The sequence below is a fragment of the Megalops cyprinoides genome, chromosome 4 (genome assembly GCF_013368585.1).
Source record: "Megalops cyprinoides isolate fMegCyp1 chromosome 4, fMegCyp1.pri, whole genome shotgun sequence".
NCBI classification, from domain to species: domain Eukaryota; kingdom Metazoa; phylum Chordata; class Actinopteri; order Elopiformes; family Megalopidae; genus Megalops; species Megalops cyprinoides.
This window is the reverse complement of record NC_050586.1, coordinates 22716675-22725290: the sequence shown is the minus strand read 5'-3', so window position 1 is coordinate 22725290 and position 8616 is coordinate 22716675.

Below are 8616 nucleotides of genomic sequence, written 5' to 3'. Positions count from 1 at the left end.
ACGAGGCACCGGGCTGTTGTGTAAACACAGTGCTGTGGCGGCTCTCCGTGTGGGGACCTGATCCTACGCTTGCAGCCAAGCGCAACTCTGTAATCAGACTTGGAAGTGGGAATAATATGGATCATCTGGCTAGTCCTACTGGGAGTGAGAGGAGACCAGATGAAATGTCCATCCTTTTTGGGGAGATGATCAACATTGTGATAACGCCATGCACCAGCAACCAGTTTTTTTGGCGGGGGAGGGTGGATAGTAAATAAATAAGTAAATAAATAATTGTATGTAGTGTGTGGATTGTGTGTGTAGATTGTGATTCATAGATGATCTGGCAACTTGGGTAAAGTCACACAAACATACAAAACTTATAGATCTGTGTATGACGATTATTCATAATAAAGTTTGCCATGCAAATTGCAGGAGTTTCCCGGGAGAAACACCTGTGCACGTCTTTTGACCACAACTTTTGAATCATTGCAATGGAAAGCAAATACATTATTTTGTGTTTATTTTTCATACAAAGTGGGATGTAATGTCAGCCCCATGTTGGAGACAGTGCAGAAATTTGCTGTGATTTCAAAACCAGATTACTCAACGACGCTTTATCACACAGAGAAACATCTAGTAGGCCTGTCATCGGAAAGGGTAAGTTCTGCTGTTTATTTTGATATGCGGTACGTTGTGAAGCGATAGGGACTTTGTGACTTATTCAACCAAGAAGCAGGAGTGTGAAAATGGGTGAAGAAATTAGTAAAGATATTACTTTGTAGAAGTTTGATCTATCTTCATAAAGTACCGAAATAAAGATTACTTCGGTATGTACAAATATGTGACTAGCATCATTACAAAGCTCCGGTTCGGCTCTTTCTTGTGATATGTGTTCCATATCTATGCAATAATGAGTTCGTGAGTAATTCAAACAAGAATAATGGGTGTGGAGATGGACGCAGAGCTGTATGTAGATTGTAACTATGTTTAAATTTGATGTAAATTCAAAATTATTTTTCTCGCCAACACTTCATTGCATAAGACAAGCAACTAGCATCGTTAACGATGAATACTTCGTGAGCAATTCCACCGAGAAGAAGGGATGTGAATTTGGACGCAGGCTGCGTCTGTCGGCTTTAAGGGTTAAAAGACATTTTTAGTGACAATTGCAAGTGACAAATCATTTTTTAAAGATTTTTCCAGAGACCCCCCAAAATTTTGCTGTTGAAGCTTTCAGGGGGCCTCAAGTGTCAATTAAGGGGTCTGGGACCCCCCCGAGTCCCCCCGTATTTCGCACCCTGCCAGCAACACATACTGTTGCTATATAATAATGGTCTATATTTATGTTGCACCTTTCAACGTAAATAAATAAACTCATCTCAACCTGCAGCATGGCAGCAGTTTTGCACCAGAACAATGGCCGCACATTTGCTGAAAATGAGGTTACTATTCAGCCAGTTAAACCCAGGGAACATTAGATGGCCAGATTGTAAGAATCTGATAATTTGGACAGGACACCAGACACCCCCTTACTCTTTCAAATAGTGTCATAGCCTTTCAAAGAAAACAGTAAGTCAGGACTTTGGTTTAATGTCTTATCTAAAAATGCTACTTCCACCTGCACAGTGTCCCCATCACTGAACTGGACATTCTTCAAGGTCCTGCCAACACCAGTTCCACCAACCAACCTCTTTTGTTGTCCATGAGATCTCCCAGGCAGGTACTAACCAATCCCTAACCCACTTCACTTCAGCCATCATACAGTTACAGGGTGGTATAACTGCTGGCTATTCAGATACAGCTATTCAGATGACAGTGTCATTACACCAAGAGATATCAGTTCCCAGCACAACATCTACATAATTTAATCAGTACTTGAGGATGTTCCAGACCCCTGAAAATGTTCCTCCTGTCAAAATGTATTAGGTCCATTAGCCCAGAAGCTAGTTCTACTTTCATATGAAACCTCCACAGTATAGCAAAATGTGAAGCTCTCTCCCCTCATAAAGTGTAGACCAGAGGAGGAGCACCAGAGGAGGAGCAACAAAGCAGGGCAGTCAGGTATAGCTGTATTGATAGTCACAGTTCCAGGGAACCAGTATTTTATGAAGCCAGCTCTGTGTGCGCATGTTTGAATTGGCTCATCATATGATTCATCAAACATGGAAAGCTGTAATCAGCTTGACAGCATATATTTCTCCAAGGACAGTAATGTCCGTTTTCTGGTTTTATCAGTGTCCTTTTCTCAAATTTTATACCCTTCAGTTTTGCCTGACTGGTTTTGTGTTTATGTCAAAGGTCCACGATGAGAAGTGGCATCATTTGAACCTCTTTGCAAGACAGCACGAGTCACATTGCCATAGCTACCATTTTGGCACCTTTGTACATTTGATATGAAAGTACCATTAGCCTGGAGGTACATACTTTTATGGCATTTAGTGCACACAGTGAGAGTGCTTTGACACATTTCACACAAAACTCCAGCTAGCTTTCAAATTTCATAGCAACAGAGCTGTCTTTGTTCTTGGAGACTGCTTTAGAATCAGAAGTGGTAGATATACATGCTCTTCCCTTATTGTTAATATTTTCTTTAATACATAATAAACTGCTTCCTTGTATACAAAAATGCCCTGATACTGTTTATATAACATGTCTGCCTTGGCTTAAACCTGGTTGGTTTCCTGAGTAAAACAGGCAATGACCCAAAAGGGGGAAAAAAAATCAAATTCTGTCTGGAACACATGGGTCTCTGATATTATGTTGGCTTTATGAGTTCCCATGGAAACCTGACCAGACTCTACAGAGCAACAAAGCAGGCAGACAGCAACAGCAATCCACCGCCTCTTCAGTATTTCGGTCTTTTTCAACAAAAGCAGCTGAAGCAACCTTTTCTTCTCGGTTCATCAAATCATAACTCCAGCTGGTGGCGTTGGTTTCATTTTTTAGTACTCGAGTTCTGAGAAACTGTCAGCCTTGGAAAATTAAAAGTCCTTATGTTGCCCTTCAAGTCCCCTCTATAGAAAAGAATTGCGTGGTTTTGTCATTTTGTTTTAGAGGGAAATGGTCCCCTGAGTTGACCCTTCAAAATAAGTGATCTGTTTTTGATGTGTTTAGGACGGATCAACGCAAGTCCTGAATGATGTGTCTTTCAAAGTTCAGTGACTGTGGGGCACCCCGGCGGGAAGCAGAGCTGGAGTGCGGGGATAAGCTTGTTTACGCCAGGTTTTTTTTTCCACAAAGGTTATTCCGGAGACCGCTGCCCCCCTCCTTCCCAACACACATGAACACATGCACACACACAGACGCACATACACATGCACGCATTCATCTCCGGTGGAGAGGCCCTCGCACAGTGTCTCCACACTGTAACTCCTTTGTTTGGCACTCTGAGCCTCACGTGCGACCAGCCCCAACGCAATTAATCTCCACACTCCTGCCAGACCCCTCCCCCCTCCCCCCGCACAGGTTAATAATAGGAAACAGGCGCTCCAGGGGGGTGGAACAATTGACACCAAGGCCTGTAACTACAACCCCACAGAGCACTGTAGCAGAGCGGCAGTCGCTAGGATACGACACAATGTTCTTAGAACAAAGAGAGGGAGGGTGAGGGAGGGAAAATAAAAACAGAAAACCATCTCTTATCTCAAAGACCCAGTTTATCAAACAAACCACCGCTTGTCTCCATGGAGTCAAGCCAAGTGGTAGGGTTATTCCTGTGAGGCACTGGGGAGCTGGAGGGCAGCAGGGTCAGGTGAAAGCTACAGGCAAACACTGTTGAAAAAAGTACTTAAGAAAACAAGTAACTTCTGGAAGCACAAGAAATGAATACTCTTATATATGGAAGCATCAAATCCAAAGATAGTAATATAATTTTTGGATTTGATGTTTGGATATGTATGGATTTTGGTTGTATTTGGATGTATATGGATTTTATGATAAGGAAAATTCACACCATATATATAGCATATCTGTTGCATGGAATTGTGAAATACGAAATATATTCAAACTACCCTCATAAAAGGACAGGAGAAAGTGAACAATCATGATTAAAAAATAAATCCTTAAAGTGCGTATTTCATGTGTTTATATATAGACCTATATCCACTTTCTTCTGGACATTCGTGGTCATTCATTATGTGAATGAATCATTGTATCAACATACGCAACACACTCCCTACAAAACAACACCCCTCCATTAGCTAGCTGCTGGCATAGTGCATTGTTGCTTGCCATTCTGACCTTAAAACAGTTAAGTGTGGCATTGTACTGGACAGAAGGCCACAGTGCGCTGTTTGTGGTTATCCTGGGAGAAAACCTTTCCCTTGCTCACTGTTGGGGGACATTACATGGCGCGTGCCAGCTCTCCCCCCAATAAATTAATAAATTCAGCTGTAATTCATCCACTGCACAGTGCTCCTTTGTTTCATATCTGCAGGCAGAGAAGGTCCCACTGTTCCAAGGGCTAAGTGCAGCCCCCGGTTTATGATCAACCTTTTAAAACCCCTCGGCAAACGCTTGCAGTATTTACTGGGAACATTCACACAAAGGAGAGATGCAAGTGGCCTTAAATCAGTTAGAAGGGTCAGTTTTGTGCCATGTGTAAGCTGGTCCTGGAAAACAGACAGAAAAGTGTACTTAAAGAGATGCAAAGCCTTTCTTAGGAAATCACTACACACCATAAAAAGTGTAAATGTTTCAGTTTTAGCAGTTTGGTCACGTGTACGGGTAATCCTTTGGAGCACGGAATGACATGGTTTTGTGGCACAGGTACGTTTCCCAGCAATGCTAGTGTAGTTTCAGCACAAATGCAGACCACTCCACCACTGCTCTATTGCTGCATCTACGTTTGCTGTTATTTACTGTTAAGTCACAAATATTGGCTTGTCACCAGTTAACTGTGAGGCTTCCCTCACCTGGCTTTCACCATTGATTGATCCACCCTTATATCTGCCCTTATACACCCCTCCTTCCAACCTCTACCCATGGTATGACTGTAATATAGCAGGGCGCTCTAAACTGAATACACAATTTGAACACACATAAAAATAATAGGTCCAAAATAAACATCACTTGCAATGATAACATTTTCACAGGAAGTTGCTGTCCTCAGCATTCATTCTGAAAGTGAGAAGCAAGCATAATTACTCCATCTCCACTTCATTCTGCGGACCCACTGCTTGTCAGCCGGGAGCCGGCAACAGCTGGGTGTGTGAGCGCAGTTTATGGCTACAGCGCAAACAATGGAGATTTCTGGGAACCACCGCGTCTTCCTGTCAACACTGGCAGCGAGAGAGGGGACAATGAGGGCTGAGGAGTCGCTGTTATTCCAAGCTTCAAACAATGCGGGCGCCATCACCCAGTGACGCCGTGCGTTCCTGCAATCAGTGGGGAAGTTAACTCGGAGGACACGGTGCACTTCCTGTGAAGGTCAGCCGGGCAGTCTGGCCCTGTGTGTTCTAGAATGCTGGCCCTTCAAAATCCAAATGGGGGACTTTTTGGTGTTTGTTTTTTCCCGTTTTACAGTCCAAAGGTTTGTCCCGATATTCCTGTCAAATCAGTGATCCATTGCTCTCCAGTGTGTCAGTGCTGTTGCTGCTAAGCATGCTTACTTAGCCATACTACCTGCATTAGTGTGTCGACAGCTGTATATGGTTGTGAGTACAGGACTCACATGTTCAAATGCGTGAAGCCCAACCTCAAGTAACCTAAACTGATGGAATCTGATACAAGTACACTCCCTTAAAATATGTTGTAAAAGCTGCAGTATAGCTTGCCTAAGAGAGGCCTCCAGAGACAAACTCTTTCACTTAAACCTGCTTGACCACCACATATCGCTTTACACCTTTTAAAATATCATAAAACAGCATATTTGAAAATTTGTTTCAACAGTGAGAGGTCTGCAAGCATATTGGGTTGTAAATCAAAGATTCAGAACAAACATACATCTATATTGAACCTAACCTAACCTAGTACATTCTGTCTCAAAACATAGCAGATGTCTATTTAGGAGTAAGTGAGGGACAAGTAATTGTAAATATTAATCACGACATTTGATTCTCGAGATGACAGCTTCATAACCATAATTAAGATTATGCCCATCCCCCAACTGATTTTGGATGGTAATATGTAAGACAAGGATCTAATATGTACTTAGGTGTTAGTCATTACTGTGTTACTTTCCACATTATATTTTACATTTGTGGATCAACAAATGTGATCTTTTGAAAGCAAGACAGGAAACCTAAATTTTGATGTTTCATACTCTCCACGGTGAAACAGCGAGTTGTGAATGATATTTATCAGATTCTATTGAATGTAGTTTTTGGCATATGTGAAAACAGTGAAATCCTCATTCTCTCATTTGCTTGTCTAAAAAAAGCCTTCTCAGTCACTTAGGTTGTTTTGTCTAAAGGGCAGTGTGAATCTGAGACATTCGCTCTTGTCTCCTAACATCCATACCTAGGAGTCACTTGGACGTGGCTCTCAAAGACCATCAAGGTCAAAGTCTCTCTTACTCTTGGAATCAAGAAACAGGATTGGAAGCATGCGCCTCGGTGTCACACATGGCCTTCCCGCAGAGATGACAGCCGAAGCCCTATCATGTGTCTAACCCGGTTCTGTGGCCCTGGCTGGCCCGCTGAAGAATCCCACTGCATGCCTCCTGCTCCAGGCAGCCTGCACACCAGACACTCTGGCTATTTCAGGAACCCTGCCCCCCCCCCCCCCCCCCCATCAGCTGCAAACGTTCTGGGGGGGTAAGCAAATGACTGGGAGCGCTGCAGTGGGATGTGGCGGGGGTCGGGGGTTGGGGGGTCAGTTTAGTGGCAGAACTAGCGGAGACAGATGAGCGCCATCACTTTTTACAGACCTGGGCTTAAGAGGCCACAGGTGGCCTTTCTCCAGGCCATTCTTGTGGTCTTCCTTCTCATCTCCATAATTACAGCTCCGCTGTGCCACTCCAACCCTTGCAGAGATCCCAATATTGCAGAGCAGCGGGATACGGCATCTATTGTAGTGTTCTCCAGGGGGAAAGAAGCAATTAGTATGTTTCTTTTGTTTGCAGCTGCAGATTTGTCTGCCTCACAACCTTGCCAAGGGTGAGAGCTAGAATCCTTGGAGAAAACGGCCCACACATATTTATGGACACATAATCCAATTTTACCAATTCATGGAAACATACCAAATGCATGTCTAAAACACAATAGCTACTACGAGGCTGGGATCAGAAGCCAAGAGAAGGTGTTGATGGGTAATGCCAGGGAACAGTGGCAGTTGAGAGAGGTTTTTGTACTCAATCAGTTTTATGTCAGTCCAAACCGTTTATTAAAGCAAAGATTTTTTTGTCCACTCTCCATAAAAATCCATCTCATTCAATGCATTGAATCCAATTGCTCCAAAAAATCTGGAAGTGGATTCCATTAAACAGTAGTGCTCAGTCCAAATATGAAGAATTGATTGGTTCAAAAGAAATGGTGTTTATGGCATGGATAGAAAAAAAGATTACTGGTAGACAAACTTAAAAGTATGCCCCTAGAAATCTCTCACAAACACACACTGAATTAGAAAGGCTCAACATAATCTGCCTCCCCAGACATCAGGTGGAAACCACAAGAACTATGGGCCTAAAGACATAGACCGGACTCAGGCCAATGGGATCACTACATTGGCACAGGCATAGCAGCTTGTCAGGTTGAAATTTACTCCACAGCCAAGGTAAAGAACACCTCATTAGACCTAAACAATGAAGCCTTTACAGTTTTGAAGAAAAATGTCTCAGGATGTGACTTCTTTGTTCTTACTGCACAGTCTTCATATATGTTCAAATTTCATGCTATCACTGTTGATATAACTCATAAACAGGGTCACTGTCTTCCAGCCTCATAAAAGGCAGAAAATATTAGTTTGTCAAGGACCATCAGTGTTAATGCTGACCTAAAATGGACAAAGGTCAGCAGTTGTGTCATATAGCACCTTCTCTTTTGTCACCTAAACCACCTTCAATATGCAGTGCCCATTGGGTGGGGGTGGGTTAGGTGAAGCACAGCAGTTGTTAGTTGCCAGAATTCCAATACATCAGGTGAGGATTATGTGGCCATTTGCACCAGTGAATCATTAGATGACCAGACTGCAAGAGCCATAGTCACAAGAATCAAGACCAAACAATGTGCGAACTACAAAGAGCAAAAAAATAAGCACACGTTGGTCTGCCAGAAATGGGACTCAGTTAAGCACAACAGCAGAATTCCATTGAAAGTTTATTGTGATATCTGATAGATACAATACAGTGAAAAACAGACAAATGTGACATACATTTTATTTTACTAAGACAGAATGCAAAGCAATGTAGTCAAGTAAAAAGAAAAGAAAAAAGCATATATATATTTTTTGCTTTGAAGAAAAAAAAAATCAGGCACGACTCAATATAACCATTATAAATACAACATGCTTTAGACCTTATATTTTAACAGTCCTATGAAAATAACTCTTCAAACTTACAATCTTTTCCTTTGCATACCTAGACACCTTGCACTAATGTCTTTAGAGTAACATTTCCTAGGATAACAGTTCTAAAAAATTGGAGCCAGTGTCACCGAAAAACAGCTTGAGGAAACATTTTTCAGCAGTCAAAAGTAA